The sequence below is a fragment of the Muntiacus reevesi genome, chromosome 1 (assembly GCF_963930625.1).
Source record: "Muntiacus reevesi chromosome 1, mMunRee1.1, whole genome shotgun sequence".
NCBI classification, from domain to species: Eukaryota; Metazoa; Chordata; class Mammalia; order Artiodactyla; family Cervidae; genus Muntiacus; species Muntiacus reevesi.
The window spans coordinates 11,789,849-11,803,866 of NC_089249.1; positions in this window are offsets into that span (position 1 = coordinate 11,789,849).

Consider the following 14,018-nt stretch of genomic DNA (forward strand, 5'->3'; position numbering starts at 1 on the left):
TCTATGACGACTCTCTTCATCCTGGACAGTTATCACAGAAATTGTTCCATGGGCTAGACCAAATGCTACACCTGGCTTAGCAAACTGAGAATGCCCAAACTCACTCCAGACAATCATGTTCTGCTGATTTCATGAAATCTCCAAAGCTGGCCTCCTCCGTATTTTGGTATTATTTCTGATTTCCATGAACTTGCATTTCCTTGGACCTCATGGCTGAAAGAGTAAAATAAAATGAAATATTTCTTTATTTTAGTAATCTATGTCTCTGTTAAATGATAATATGTCAACTTGGTACTACTATGAAGTATATTTATTCAGAAAAGTATTCTAGCTCCACTTGGATTCTATAGAGGTAGAGTTTAAAATATTATTATTATTATTTAAAAAAATTTTGGCCATACCATGCAGCATGTGGGATCTAAGTTCCCTGACCTGGGATTGAATACTTACCCACTGCATTGGAAAGTGGAATCTTAAAACACTGGACCTCTGAGGAAGTCCCAAACCTTATGTTTTCTTGATTCATGGAGTTTTGCATGTGGGCAGGATGGCTTATCTTTGTAGAGATTTTTGAATAGTAGTATCAGAAGTTTGCACATAAATCCAACTCAATGTTGTTGAAAGAAAGAGAGGCATCTATTGATTCAAGTTACGGGAGGTCCTGGGGTGGAGCTGACTATAGGGATGGCTGGGTCAGAAAGTCACCAGGATTCCATCTATTCTCTCCTTCTCTCTGTTGACATCATTCTCAGGCAGGCTTTCCCCTTGATGGCCATGAGATGGCTTCTGGAAGCCCCAGGCTACAAACTGTCCAGTGGAATGAGAGGGCTTCCTAAAAGTTGTAACCAAAGCCCTCCAGTTGAAACTCACTTTCTCTGATTGGCTGCCTTGGGTCACGTGCTCAGCCTGTCGCCCAGGGGAGTGCAGTGCTCTGATTGGTCAGACCAGTGTCACGTGTTCACCCCTGGAGCCCTGAGGCGTCCACACCACCCAAAGGCGCTGGAAAGTCGTTTCTCAGAAGAAAGGGCTGGGAAACGGGTCTTGCACCGATGTCAAGCTCCAGATTCCACTACAGAATTCAGTCCTCCCTGACTCCAAAGGCCAGAAAAACCAGCCCAACCCGATTCAGAGTAAACCAAATTCTACCGGCTGCCAATCTTTTCAGGTTAAAAAATAATAATAAATGTAAGGCATATAGGCAATCAGTTTGCTTTCAGTTAACTTCAAAGCCATGTTTACATGTTTTGAAAGTTCTTGTGTTCTTATTTAATCTCTGTGAGGTTAGTCAGACAGTTAATTGTCACATGTTTCAAATGAAGAAGCTAAGGCAAAAAAAAAGAGAAGTTCAGTGACCTGTAAGGGGTTCTACTGCCACAGATTCCAGTCTGGGTCTCTTGTTTTCCTGATTAATAATCAAGTGCATCTCCTCTGCCCCCTAAACACTAACAGAGGATTCCACAGAAATTGCATTTCATAAACCAAATTAAGTGCATCAGTGTTGTGCTGTGTCTGGATTTCCTAACATCCCTTACATGTGGCCTGGTCCCATGTTCCCATTTTTCACTCAGCTGGAGACGCCCTGGCCTGGTATTTGGGGCCTGGAATGAGGAAGGGGCAGTGGGAGGAAGATAAGTGGTCTTCACTCTCTCCCACTGCCTGATTCTGGCAAGCCTGTAAGCCCAGCCGTCTCCCCACACACATACTCTTGGTCTGGCTCTGAATGCCCCGCATTCTCCAGGCCAGAATGTCATACATCTGCATCCTGTCTGTTGCACAAGAGAGCAAGCAACCGCAGCCTCAAGCCCTGGAGGAGAAGTTTCTGATGCTCCTGGGTCACCCCCAGCAGATCCATCTTCTAAAATGAAGGGCAACAGGATGCCAAAGTCGAGTTGGGGGTGGTGGCAACCTACAGAATCGATGCTTGGAAAATGCTGACGGGGCTACCAGCCATCTGCCCTGTGGTTTGGGCCGGGGTGCCGTGAGATGATGCCTGGGAAACCTGCAGCCTAGGCAGTCCCTCAGTGATGCGCAAAGCCCTCCATCCACGGAGCCGGCTCCACCTCTGGACTCTTCAGTTACGTGAGTCTTTCTTTAACTTTGGTAGACGCGGGCTGGATTTCTCATGCTTATTCCTAGAAGAGTCCCGATTTATACAAACACTCAAGAGTTCTAACATGCAGATATAGCAAACTATTGTTTCCTGGACTTACTGTGCTGGGGTGGAAAGATAATTTCTAGATAAGCGGCCATTCAACCGTTCCTCACTCGCAGTCCTTCAACTCTGAATCATGTTTTCTTACTTTTAAAATTTTGAATCAGTCATATATTGATGCGATTCAAACATCAAAACAGTATAAAAAGGTCCTCTGTGAAGAGCCTTTGTACTTGCCTCTTCCCACACTTAATTCACCCCTCTTCTGGCAGATAGCCCCTTTCAATGAAAATACAAGCAGAAACATACCTTTAAAATGATTTCCCTTTTAATTTCTTTCCCAAATGTAGCATACCTTGCAAACAGTTTTGAGTCTGCCTTTTTTGACTAGGCAGTGTGTCTCGGAGATACGTCCTTACCAATACATAGAGAGCTTCTTCGTGTTTCTTTGTTTTGTTTTTTACCCCTGTATAGTATTCCATGTGCCATCCTTTATCTAACAAGTCCCCTGTTTGATGATCAGTCATGTGGTTTCCACGCTTTGCAATTACAAGTGAATGACCTAGTACATACAGCATTTCACACGGTTGCAAGGACATCTGCAGGAGAAATCCTGTACATGGGAATGGTGGCAACCATGGGAACTGCATCTGGGATTTGACAAATGCTGTCATCTTGCCTTTGGAGCCTCTTTACTTCAGCATTTTTGGTTGGAAAATCTCCCAGCTATTTTGCCCTTTCATCCAAACTGGGTATACTGATGGTAAATTCACCTTTTCTGGGCAACTCATTCATTCATCACGTGGATTCTGCAGTACAGGGTATAGGGCAGAGACCAGCTGACTGTGTCACTGTTCTTCTACAAACCCCTCTTCCTTCCCCTTCTTATCTAAGCTCCCAGGGCAGGGAGGGTGAGGCTGTTTGCTCACCTCTCTGCAAACAGAACCCCATCCCTGTCTTCTACCACCTCCTCTCTGGTGCCCACTCTCCTCCTGTCCATGGTCAAGAGCATCTCCATCTCAGTTCAGTTCAGTCACTCAGTCATGCCTGACTCTGTGACCCCATGGACTACAGCACGCCAGGCCTCCCTGTCCATGACCAACTCCCGCAGCTTTCTCAAACTCATGTCCATCGAGTCAGTGATGCCATCCAATCATCTCATCCTCTGTCGTCCCCTTTTCCTCCTGCCTTCAATATTTCCCAGTATCAGGGTCTTTTCAAATGAGTCACTTCTTCACATCAGGTAGTCGAAGTATTGAAATTTCAGCTTCAGCATCAGTCCTTTTAATGAATATGCAGGACTGATTTCCTTTAGGATGGACTGGTTGGATCTCCTTGCAGTCCAAGGGACTCTCAAGAGTTTTCTCCAACACTACAGTTGAAAAGCATCAGTTCTTTGGCACTCAGCTTTCTTTATAGTCCAACTCTCACATTCATACATGACTGCTGGAAAAACCATAGCTTTGACTAGATGGACCTTGGTTGGTAATGTCTCTGCTTTCTAATATGCTGTCTAGGTTGGTCATGGCATTTCTCATTCTCTCTTGGGTTTTTCTTTGTGATCTTGCACTTCTGTCTCTGCCTCTTCTAATCTTGCCCGTTTTCTATCCACTTTCTCTTTTGGGATCTCTTTGAAGGCCTGCCACTTCACTTACACTTCCTCACGGTCTGAGAACATTTTGCTTTAATAGACATCAGTCATCAATCACCATATTCCCTTTCCTCTTTCTGGCAAGCTGACTCATTACAGAACCCAGGGGAATTCACAGGCTTTTGCCGGGACCTTACAGCTTGTTGGTCAGTGTGGAATGACCAGTGAGTGGGGAACAGGGGGCACAGAGAGAGAGATTCCAGCTTTGAGAAACATAACTTAGAAATAATGGGCTTAACCTATTATACAGAGTGAAGTAAGCCAGAAGGAAAAACACCGATACAGTATACTAACGCATATATATGGAATTTAGAAAGGTGGTAACGATAACCCCACATGCGAGACAGCAAGAGACACAGATGTACAGAACAGTCTTTTGGACTCTGTGGGAGAAGGCGAGGGTGGGATGATTTGAGAGAATAGCATTGAAACATGTATATTAACACATGTGAAATAGATCGCCAGTCCAGGTTCGATGCATGAGACAGGGTGCTCAGAGCTGGTGCACTGGGATGACCCTGAGGGATGGGATGGGGAGGGAGGTGGCAGGGGGTTCAGGATGGGGGACACATGTACATCCATGGCTGATTCATGTCAATGTATGGCAAAACCACTACAATATTGTGAAGTAACTAGCCTCGAATTAAAATAAATAAATTTATATTAAAAAAAGAGAATAGGCTTTAAAGATGGCCTACCTTGATACAGGCCCTTGATCCATCATTACACCATAATCCACAGCATCCATGAGGGTTCACTCTGGGTGTGATGCACATCCCACGAGTTTTGACAAATGTGTACTGAAACGTATCCACTATTGTAGCATCGTATCAAATACTTTCACTGTCCACAAAATCCTTTTTTCATTTTGAAAAAGACAAAATTGGATTTACCTATGGGGAGACAGTGTTCACTTTTTTTCAGTATTTTTCAGGTATTCAGGGACTTTTGCTTAACCACCAAGAACATGTTTTTACTTGCTTGCATTATTATTCATGTCCTGTTAATACTGACTGAGCATCCAACCACGGCAAAGACGATGTGAGAAGGCGATCATCTCATAATTAGCCCCATTTTACCACCAAGGAAATGAAGGTGTGTGCTGTGAGGTTGTCACCCAGCAGGTACCACCCAAGTGATGATGCTTCAAACCCAGGGATGTGACCCCGACAGTCAGCCTGCCCACCAGGACCGTGTAGTTATCATCTGTTCCCACGTGAGTATGAGTTAGCTTATCAGCGTCTGTAGGATCACACCACACAAGGCCTTGAGGGGGTGAAATCCCTAACCTAGCGAGTTTAGAAAATGCAGTGCCCGTTTTGCTACTTCAAAGGAGTGAATCCTGGTAGTGCTCTGTGCTGCCAAGACTGGCGGGTGGGCGGGGTGGCGGGGGGCAGTGGGGACACTTGGAGGCAGGGCTTCGGTGCCCACCGGTCTTCAGGGGGAGTTTGGGAGGAGCTCTCCCACGCCATGCACGGCTGCCGGGGAGTGATGAAAACGGCTAAGGAGTCCATGGGGCAGCAGGGCTGCAGGCTCGGGGTAACTCTCCATATGCCCAAGGCTCCGGTGGCTTTAAGGGTGGTTTCCTAGGTCTCTGAGCTCTTAGTAGCTCTTGCTTCTGGTTGGTGCAATAAGACAGGCTTGGGGCTAGAAACATCTGCTCTCTACTAGCCAAGGATGCAGTCATAGTAGGGAGAAGAGGAGAGACCACTTAGGCTGCCCCCAACTGGGTAACAGAAGTCCTCACACCTGGCAGACCAGTGGGCTTGGCATTCGACCTCTGGCAGGCGATGTGGATGTAGGATGTAGAGTTCTCAGAGCCTCTAGCAGCAGCAGAAGGGTCTCAGGGCTCGGAGTCCTGGGTTCCAGCTCTCTTACTCATCAGGCTAATATTAGCCAAGGGATAGGAATGTCTGGAAGACAAAATTCACCTTCCAGTACAGCCCTATTGCTCAGGGTCAGACCAGAGAAGCTAGTTTCGGGTACCACTCAAGATATCTGATTTAGGGCGAAGAGTGATGTAGTTAGGGTCAGCCAGCGATTTGACAGCTGCTAACATAACCTTTAACACGTGTATTAAAATGAATACTGAGCTTAGTTCAGTCTGTCATTTCCTCTTAATACTTGAAAAGCCACAGTTTTGTTTGAAAGTTCCCCCAAAGGCTCTAGCTAGTGAATTTATTCCTCTGCTTGACTGCACTTGGAACTCTAAAGTCAGAGCCACCTTGAAACTGAAACCGGGAAAATCCCTGGTGTCTCTGGTCAGGAGAAGCAGCAAAGGTATATTCTGAAGTTTATTAAATAATTACCCAGTTGTTGACATGTTGTAAGAGGAAGAAAGAGCTGAGGTGCTGGCAAGCAGGAATAGAGATTAGTTAGGATTTTGGGTCACGGGGCTTATAAAGGTGGTAGAACATTCCGGTGTTCCCTGACCTTTGGCTCAAACCAGGGCACGTGTTCTTGTGAGTAGACTCGGTCACCAGGCCGTTATTTTGACTGTCTGAACGACCATGGTCAGCTTGGATCCAGTTAATGCTGAAGATACTCTAAAGTCTTTAGCTGTTGGGAGCAGATGTAGCAGTGACTTGAAAGGAATAAAATAAGTGAGAAACAAAAGTTGGAATTGGCCATTTCGAATCTCATCTGCAGTCAGTGTGAATGGCAGATGAGGGCAGGTTTCCTAATGAACGGTCCTGAGGCTAATTAGCTTCCGAGGTTCAGAGTGGAAGGATAACCCTTTCCCTCAGAATTCCCCAAACTTCAGCCATTTGTGTCTCCTTTGTGATTTTTGTGATGCTCTTAAGTACAATTTACTGAATACTTGTCAATGACTTAACTATGTTTCATTTTTATTTTTTTGATTGAAGCACAGTTGTTTACAGTGTTGTGCCAATCTCTGCTGTACAGAAAGTGACTTATTTTTACACACACATATATATTCCTTTTTAAAAATACTCTTTTCCATTATGGTTTAATCCCAGGAGACTCAATATATTTCCCTGTGCTATGCAGTGGTACCTTGTTGTTTATCCATTCAAAAATGTAGTATTTTGCATCTACCACCCCCAAATTCCCAGTCTATCCCTCTCCCTTTTTCCATCTGCAACCATAAGTCTAAGCTCTATGTTTGTGAGTCTGTTTTGTAAATAGGTTCATTTGAGTCATATAAGTGATTTCATATGGTGTTTGTCTTCCTCTTTCTGACTTAATATGGTAATCTCTAGTTGCATACATGTTGCTGCAAGTGGCGTTGTATGTTAGTCACTCAGTCGTGTCCGACTCTTTGCGACCCCATGGGCTGTAGTCCATCATGCTCCTCCATCCATGGGGATTCTCCAGGCAAGAATACTGGAGTGGGTTGCCATTTCCTTCTTCAGCAAATGGTATCATGTTGTTCTTTTTAATGGCTGAATAGTATTCTATTGCATATATGTATCACATCTTTATCCATTCATCTGATGAACATTTAGATTGCTTACATATCTTGGCTATTGTAAACAATGCTGCTATGAACATAGGGGTGCATATATCTTTTTAAATTATAACTTTGTGTGGGTATTTCCCAGGAGTGGGATTGCTAGATCTTCTGGCAATTCTATTTTTAGTTTTCTAAGGAACCTCCATACTGTTCCATAGAGACTTGAACTAATTTACATTCCCACCAACAGTCTAGGAGGGTTCCCTTTCCCCACACCCAGTTTAGCACTTGTTAACTTAACTATTTTTATTTTAAAGAGAAACTGCTTCTCCCACTGCTTTTTCTGGACTGCCTGGTTGGTAAATGGTATTACCATTCACTGGGTCGCTCAAGGTAGAAACACTGCTCCTCACCCCCACCTCATGTTCTGTTAACTTCATCTCCTATGTACAGGGTTAAAAGATAATTATCATCCAAACCAGGGCATTCTGTAAATAAAAGTGACATTATTAATAAGTGTGCCAGGAATAAACTGGGTCTGTGGGAAGCAAATGGGGACTGTGTCGTTCATCATCTCTATGGCCATGAATCCTCTTCCTCCTTCCCATTCCCACCATCACTATCTTAGTGCAGGCCTTCATAATTATTTGCTTGGACTAGTGCAATAGCTCACTATGGTTTCCTTGGTTTCATTCTTGGTTCTTTCCAACACGCGTTACACACCACACATGCATACACACATGTGTTATATCAGCCTCTTAAAATCCTTCAGTAACTCCCCATAGCTTCAGGATAAATTTCAAATTCCTTAGTATGGTTTACCAGGCTCTTCACAGATCTGGTTCTTTTTTATCATTCCAACCTGTGAGCTCATTTATTTATTCATTCATTCAACATTTATAGAGAGTTACTCTGGGTTGGCACCATGCTAGGTTCTGGAATATAACAATAAAGGAGATGGCTTTCTGCCCTCAAGGTATTTATAGTGGAGAGGAGAAACAGCCAAAGAAACACTAAAGAAAGAAAAATGTGCAGTGGTGAAGTACTGCCCTTTCTGACCCCACTGCTCAAGGGACCGGGAAGCTTGATAGAAATGCAGAGGCTTAGGGCCCCAACTCAGACTCATTAAATCCAAATCTGCGTTTTAATAAGACATGTAGGTGATTGGAGTTAACACTAGTTTGCAAAGCTGGGTCTGTGGCACCATGCTAGTTGAAGAACTTGGCTTGGGTCCTCAGGGAGGGTCATGCCCAGAAGGAGACTTGAAGGAGGAGACAGTTTGCTCAGTGGAAGTGAGGTGGGAAAAGGCATTCACCTGTGCTGTGGCACCGAGGCAAGAGAACATTGGCTGTTTGGTGGGAATTGGGCTTTCCGGGTGGTTCAGATGGTAAAGAATTCACCTGCAATGTAGGAGACCTGGGTTCGACCCCTGGGTCAAGAAGATCCCCTGGAGAAGGAAGGAAATGGCTACCCACTCCAGCATTCTTGCCTGGAGAATTCCATTGACAGAGGAGCCTGGAGGGCTACAATCCATGGGACTCCAAAGAGTTGGACATGACTGAATGACTAAGACTTTCACTTCACACATTGTTCAGTATTTAGATTTGAGGTGGGAGCCTCATCTAACACAGAAATACCCTTATTCAAGGGAGAAATTTGATCAATTTCAGCATCTCCATTTTTTCTTTGAGCCTATCTGGAAACCGTGATTTAGAATGTATACGTTCGTTCATAGAGACAAACAATAGAAATGACTAGGAGCTCGGAGCAGGGCAGAGTGGGAGTGCCGGGAGAGGAGAATGGGGAATTATTGTTTAATGGGTACAGAGTTTCTGTTTGGGATGATGAAAAAGTTCTGGAAATGAATTGTAGTGATGGTTACATAACATTGTGAATATACTTAATGCCACTGAAACTGTATGTTTCAAAATGGTGAAAGTGGCAATTTTTACATTGTGTATATTTTATTGCAGTTAAAAAAAAAAGAATCAGTACTTTGGAGTCAAAGATTTGATTTTCAAGTTCCTGCTTTGACACCCCAGCAAGTCAGGTAACTTCTTGGAACCTCAGTCTCTTCACCTGTAAAATGGGAATAACAATATTACCTGCCTCATAGACTTGTCATGAAGATTCACTGAAGCAAAGCCTATAAGGTATTGGGGAGCATGTTGGGTTTTCCTTATGCCCATTAATGACATTTGCAAAGTATGTTCTTCTTTTGTTTATAAAAAAATTTTTTTTAATTTCAATTTTGACTGTGTTGGGTTTTTGTTGCAACTCTCAGCCTCTAAGAGCAGGTGGGCTCAGTAGTTGCTCAGTAGTTTGAGGACTTAGTTGCCTCATGGCATATGGGATCCTAGATCCCTGACCAGGGATAGAACTGTGTCCTCTGCATTGGAAGGTGGATTCTTAACCACAGGACTGCCAGGGAAGTCCCTTGAAAAGCATGTTCTTATATCTTTAGCACAATGCCTGGCACAGCTAATCCTCTGCATCACTGCTATTTTCACTCCTTCCCCATCCTCTTTGAGATAGCAGTAGTTTCAACTGTAACTACACATTAGAGTCACCTGGAGAGCTTTGTACACCCCTACTGCCTGGAACAGCTAACTCAATTTCAGGAATAGAGCAGAAGCATCATTATTCCAAGTGATTCCGGTGTGGAACCAAGGCTGGGGTTCACAAACTTTAGTGTGCATGTGAATCACCTGAAGGACTTGTCAAAACAATGTCTCGGTACGCTCCCCTTCTCCAAGTTTCAAGTTTAATAGATATATAACAGTCTCTCACTTTATTCATCTGTCTGGTGGCCCTTTCCTTTTGTTTGGAGTCTACCCACTACTTAACCTCTTCCAGACCCATCACTCAACCGAAGCTTCTCCTAACGATACTTGCCAGTCACCTTCTGCATGCCAGAGGTCTCAATATTTGCCAACTGTGGCCTTAGACACACTTCACCATGTCTCAAGGTTCTCCTCCTCTGAACTCAGAGTCACTGCTCTGGGTAGCGTTGTCCTTATTTCTCTTTCCTTCTCCCTCCCCGTCTTGGAAGTAGGGATTCCACGTGGGACTCCTATGACCATGTTCTGGGTTTCCCATGTTTATCCCTTAAGATGAGCACAGTCTTAGAAGTGCGATGGACATGGGTTTCTATCTTGTAACCTGGGCAGTTCACACAGAGCTTCCTTTTGCTCACTGGTGACTCTCGCATGATGAGAGTAGCACTCATATAGATGATAAACATGTAACACCCGACAGTCGCAGTGTTTTACCTTGAAGAGCATGGTAAAATCTTGACCTTGAAGAGAACTCCAGGAGTGGTGGGACTGACCTATAGGATGCAGAGGGAAGAGCCAGGTATATCAAAACCACAGTGTGGGGGAATAAAGCCAAGATTTACCAAAGAGCAAGGAAAGGGGCCCAGCCAAGGATTTTCCAGGATACCTGGGCAGACAGGGAGGTGAGAACAGACTCTGAGAAAAGGAAGTGACTGAGAGATTCCCTGTGACCACATTAACACGTGAGCCTACATGCTGGCACGTGCATAGGATGAGAGTGGTTAAGAGTGCTACCGTGGGCTATGGGATGACCCCAGAAGACACCCACAGGGGATTTCCACCCCATCAGTGTGGAATTCAGTCCCCGTGGCAAGAGACAAAGTGATAAACCTGTGACCGTTTGCACCGTTTATCATGGTCATGTGCAAAACACGACCACGGGGCGTTACGCAGAGCTCTTGTTACGGCAAGCCGAGGTCTCTGAGTGCCGTTTCCCGTCGATGATGTTATTCAGCAGGGTGGCTCACATGTTGCAATCTGAGACTCCTTGGGTGAAGCACCCCTCTGCAGGCTGTACCAGATGTTGCTTGTGTAGCTCCCCAAGCCCAGAAAGATGAGTTAATCCTTGAAGGAAATTATTCTGAACTTGCCTCAGACTCAGAGGCTTTGATCCAACAGGCCATGGCAATAAAACACTAGGCTATCAGAGAGCTGTGGGTGGTAGTCCCGTCTCTGAGAGGGGAACAGGGCCACTGGCCGCCAGCTGCATTCCGGAAGGCCTCCAGATGCAGAGAGCCAGGAGCAGAGGCCTCACTTAGTGTGATGCCGTGAAAATCCTGCACTTTAAACACATGTAGTCATAAACAAAAACTTCCTCACCCTTTACAGACCCTGCTGGGGTATCACCCTCTCCAAGATGCTTCTCGGGAATGTTTCAGGCCTCACTGACCCCACTCACTTTCCTGTACCCTCATCGTCCATAGCACACAGCTTACCCCTTCGTGATTCTCCAGATGCAGTCTTCTGCCTTCAGTTAAATGGTAAGCTCCTAGAGGTCCTAAACCAAGTCTAGTTTGTATTTGCATCTCTGAATGTCTGGCATTCTAAGAGCCTCATGGTTGTCGTTTCATCCTTAGGGCCCAGCATAGTACCTGGCACACAGCATACAGTCAGTAAGTGTTTATTAAATGCTTATGAAATGAATGGAATTGTTGGTTGATAGCAAAGCTAAGCTGGCATGACAAAACAAATAAGAGAAGGTGTTACAGGTACCTCTAGTTTTGTGTGCCCAGCGCCTCACCTGCTTTCTTCCAGAAGTTTCCTCATTCTTCACCCGTCTTTATGGTTCCATAGGAGCTGCCATGTTGTTTGAGGGCTCTCTGAAGTCTGTCTGACTTAACACTACTTCACTGAGTCCTCCTAGGGGGATTTTCACCTTGGAACCAGAGAGAATGTGAAGATGATCTCTTAGGTGCCCAAAGCTATGTAGCTGTACTGGTGCATTTAAGAGCTGTCGACCCCCGTGTTTTTCATCACCTGGAGAAAGGTGGTGGCCAGCTCAAAGGAAGAATGTAAGTAAGAAAGGAAGGCGTGGAGGTACAGAGACAAGAAGAGTAAATGGGAACCCTGATGGTCTTGGAGTTCTGTGCCCCGGTGTCTGCCGTGCCCAGGTGTATGCCTGTCTTTGGGTTTCACAGGCACCACGTTATCCCTCGTGACGGCCCCGTCTTCTGCTTCAGCGAGTTTGTCAGTGCTCTGTCGTTTGTAACCGTATAAGTCCCAACCAATACAAAAGTTTCTGTTCTGTGGTAGAGGCAGAGACTCCATCAAAAAATGAATAAGATCCCATTATGCCACATTATGCAGTTTTGAAAACAGGAATATTTCAGAATTTCCCATCCTCATTTGTGGTTCTTAATAAATCCCTCTGATATCCCACCCAGAGCTTGCCCAGTTCTGAACAGAGGGAAGGCACAGGGAACTACAGTTTCTAGTAGGTTGACTCTTTATTTTTCATCTTTGATGACTTTAAAAGATGTATTTTTGGCTGTGCTGGGTCTTCATTACTGTGAGGGTTTTTCCTTAGTTGCAGCAAGTGGGGGCTCTTCCCTAGTTGTGGTGTGCAGGCTTCTCATCTCAGACGCTTCCCTCATTGAGAGGCATGGGCCTTAGGGTGGGCAGCGGGCTTCAGTCATCGCAGTTCCTGGCCTCAAGAGCACCGGCTCAATTGTTGCAGCTCACGGGCTTAGTTGCTCCGAAGCGCATGGGATCTTCCTAGATCAGGAATCGGACCCATGTCTCCTACACTGGCAGGTGGATTCTTTTTTTTTTCTTTCTTTCTTAAATTATGAAAGTATGATAACACTTTTACAGGAGACTTGGAAAATACAGGACAAAGTTACATACAGTTTCACTGTATGTTACAATTATTTTTTAACTAGATAAATTAAGATTTTTAGTTAGAGTTTCAGTACCAAACTCTCAAAAATTAAACTGTACAGAAAAGTAGAAGGATGTGGTAGACCTGAAAAGCACCAAGAATCAATTCAACATGAATAAGATTTATATGGTTTTCACACAAGAGATGACTTTTTATCTACGTGTGCAGTTGCGTTTGCTGAGAGTCAGATGTTTGGGGCTGCAGGGCCAAGTGCATGTAGAATAGTGGGCTCTGAACAGCAGTCAAGGGCTAAACATGAAGGGATGGTCTTCATGAGCAGGGATGATGGGAAAGAGCCTTTGAACAGCTCCATACGAGACAAGAGGCTGCTAGAGACTTGCTATTACCCACGTTGTCTGAGCTTCAAATCCAGGCAAATGGCCCAGTGCGTAAGCGGGAACTTATGGGAACAATGGGAGGAGCTTATTTGATGTTGGGTCCCTAGCTCTATGGCTCTGGCGACCATATTTGTAGAGCTAATCTTTAGCATCAGACCCTTCTTTGGACAGGCTGGTCTACTTATTGCCACCCAAATAGGCCATATGGATCTTATCCTTGGCACATCTGCTCACAAAATCCCTGGTGCCAGATACCTTTCCTTCCCTTACTTCATCTCCTTCTGTGCACAGTAAACTCATCTTCCAAGGTCCAGCTATCTTACTTTCTACAGAAATGACTTTACTGTGGCATTTCATCATTTATTCTAAGAATGGTAAATATGTGCAGTATAACCTCCTTCATATGCCTCATTCCCAGGAAAATATCACCAAATGGTATGGGTGCTCTCTTTCTCCAAGACTGTCAAGAACATTGGAATTCTTCTCCACATAGCACTTGAGGCAGCCACTGCAGGCCCACGGCAAGTGACACCAGACCTAGTTGCCATCTCTGTTCCAGTCCCTCACACTGTTATTTGAAGTTTCTAACTGTGCTTGTCTTCTATCACCAACTGGTCTATTAAGTCCTTCAGGACAGGAACAGTAATAGTAATAGTAACAAGAATCTTAATAACAATAATAACATCCACAATCATGATAACAAAAACAATAATAATAGTAGCCACAAATACCTTTTAAACA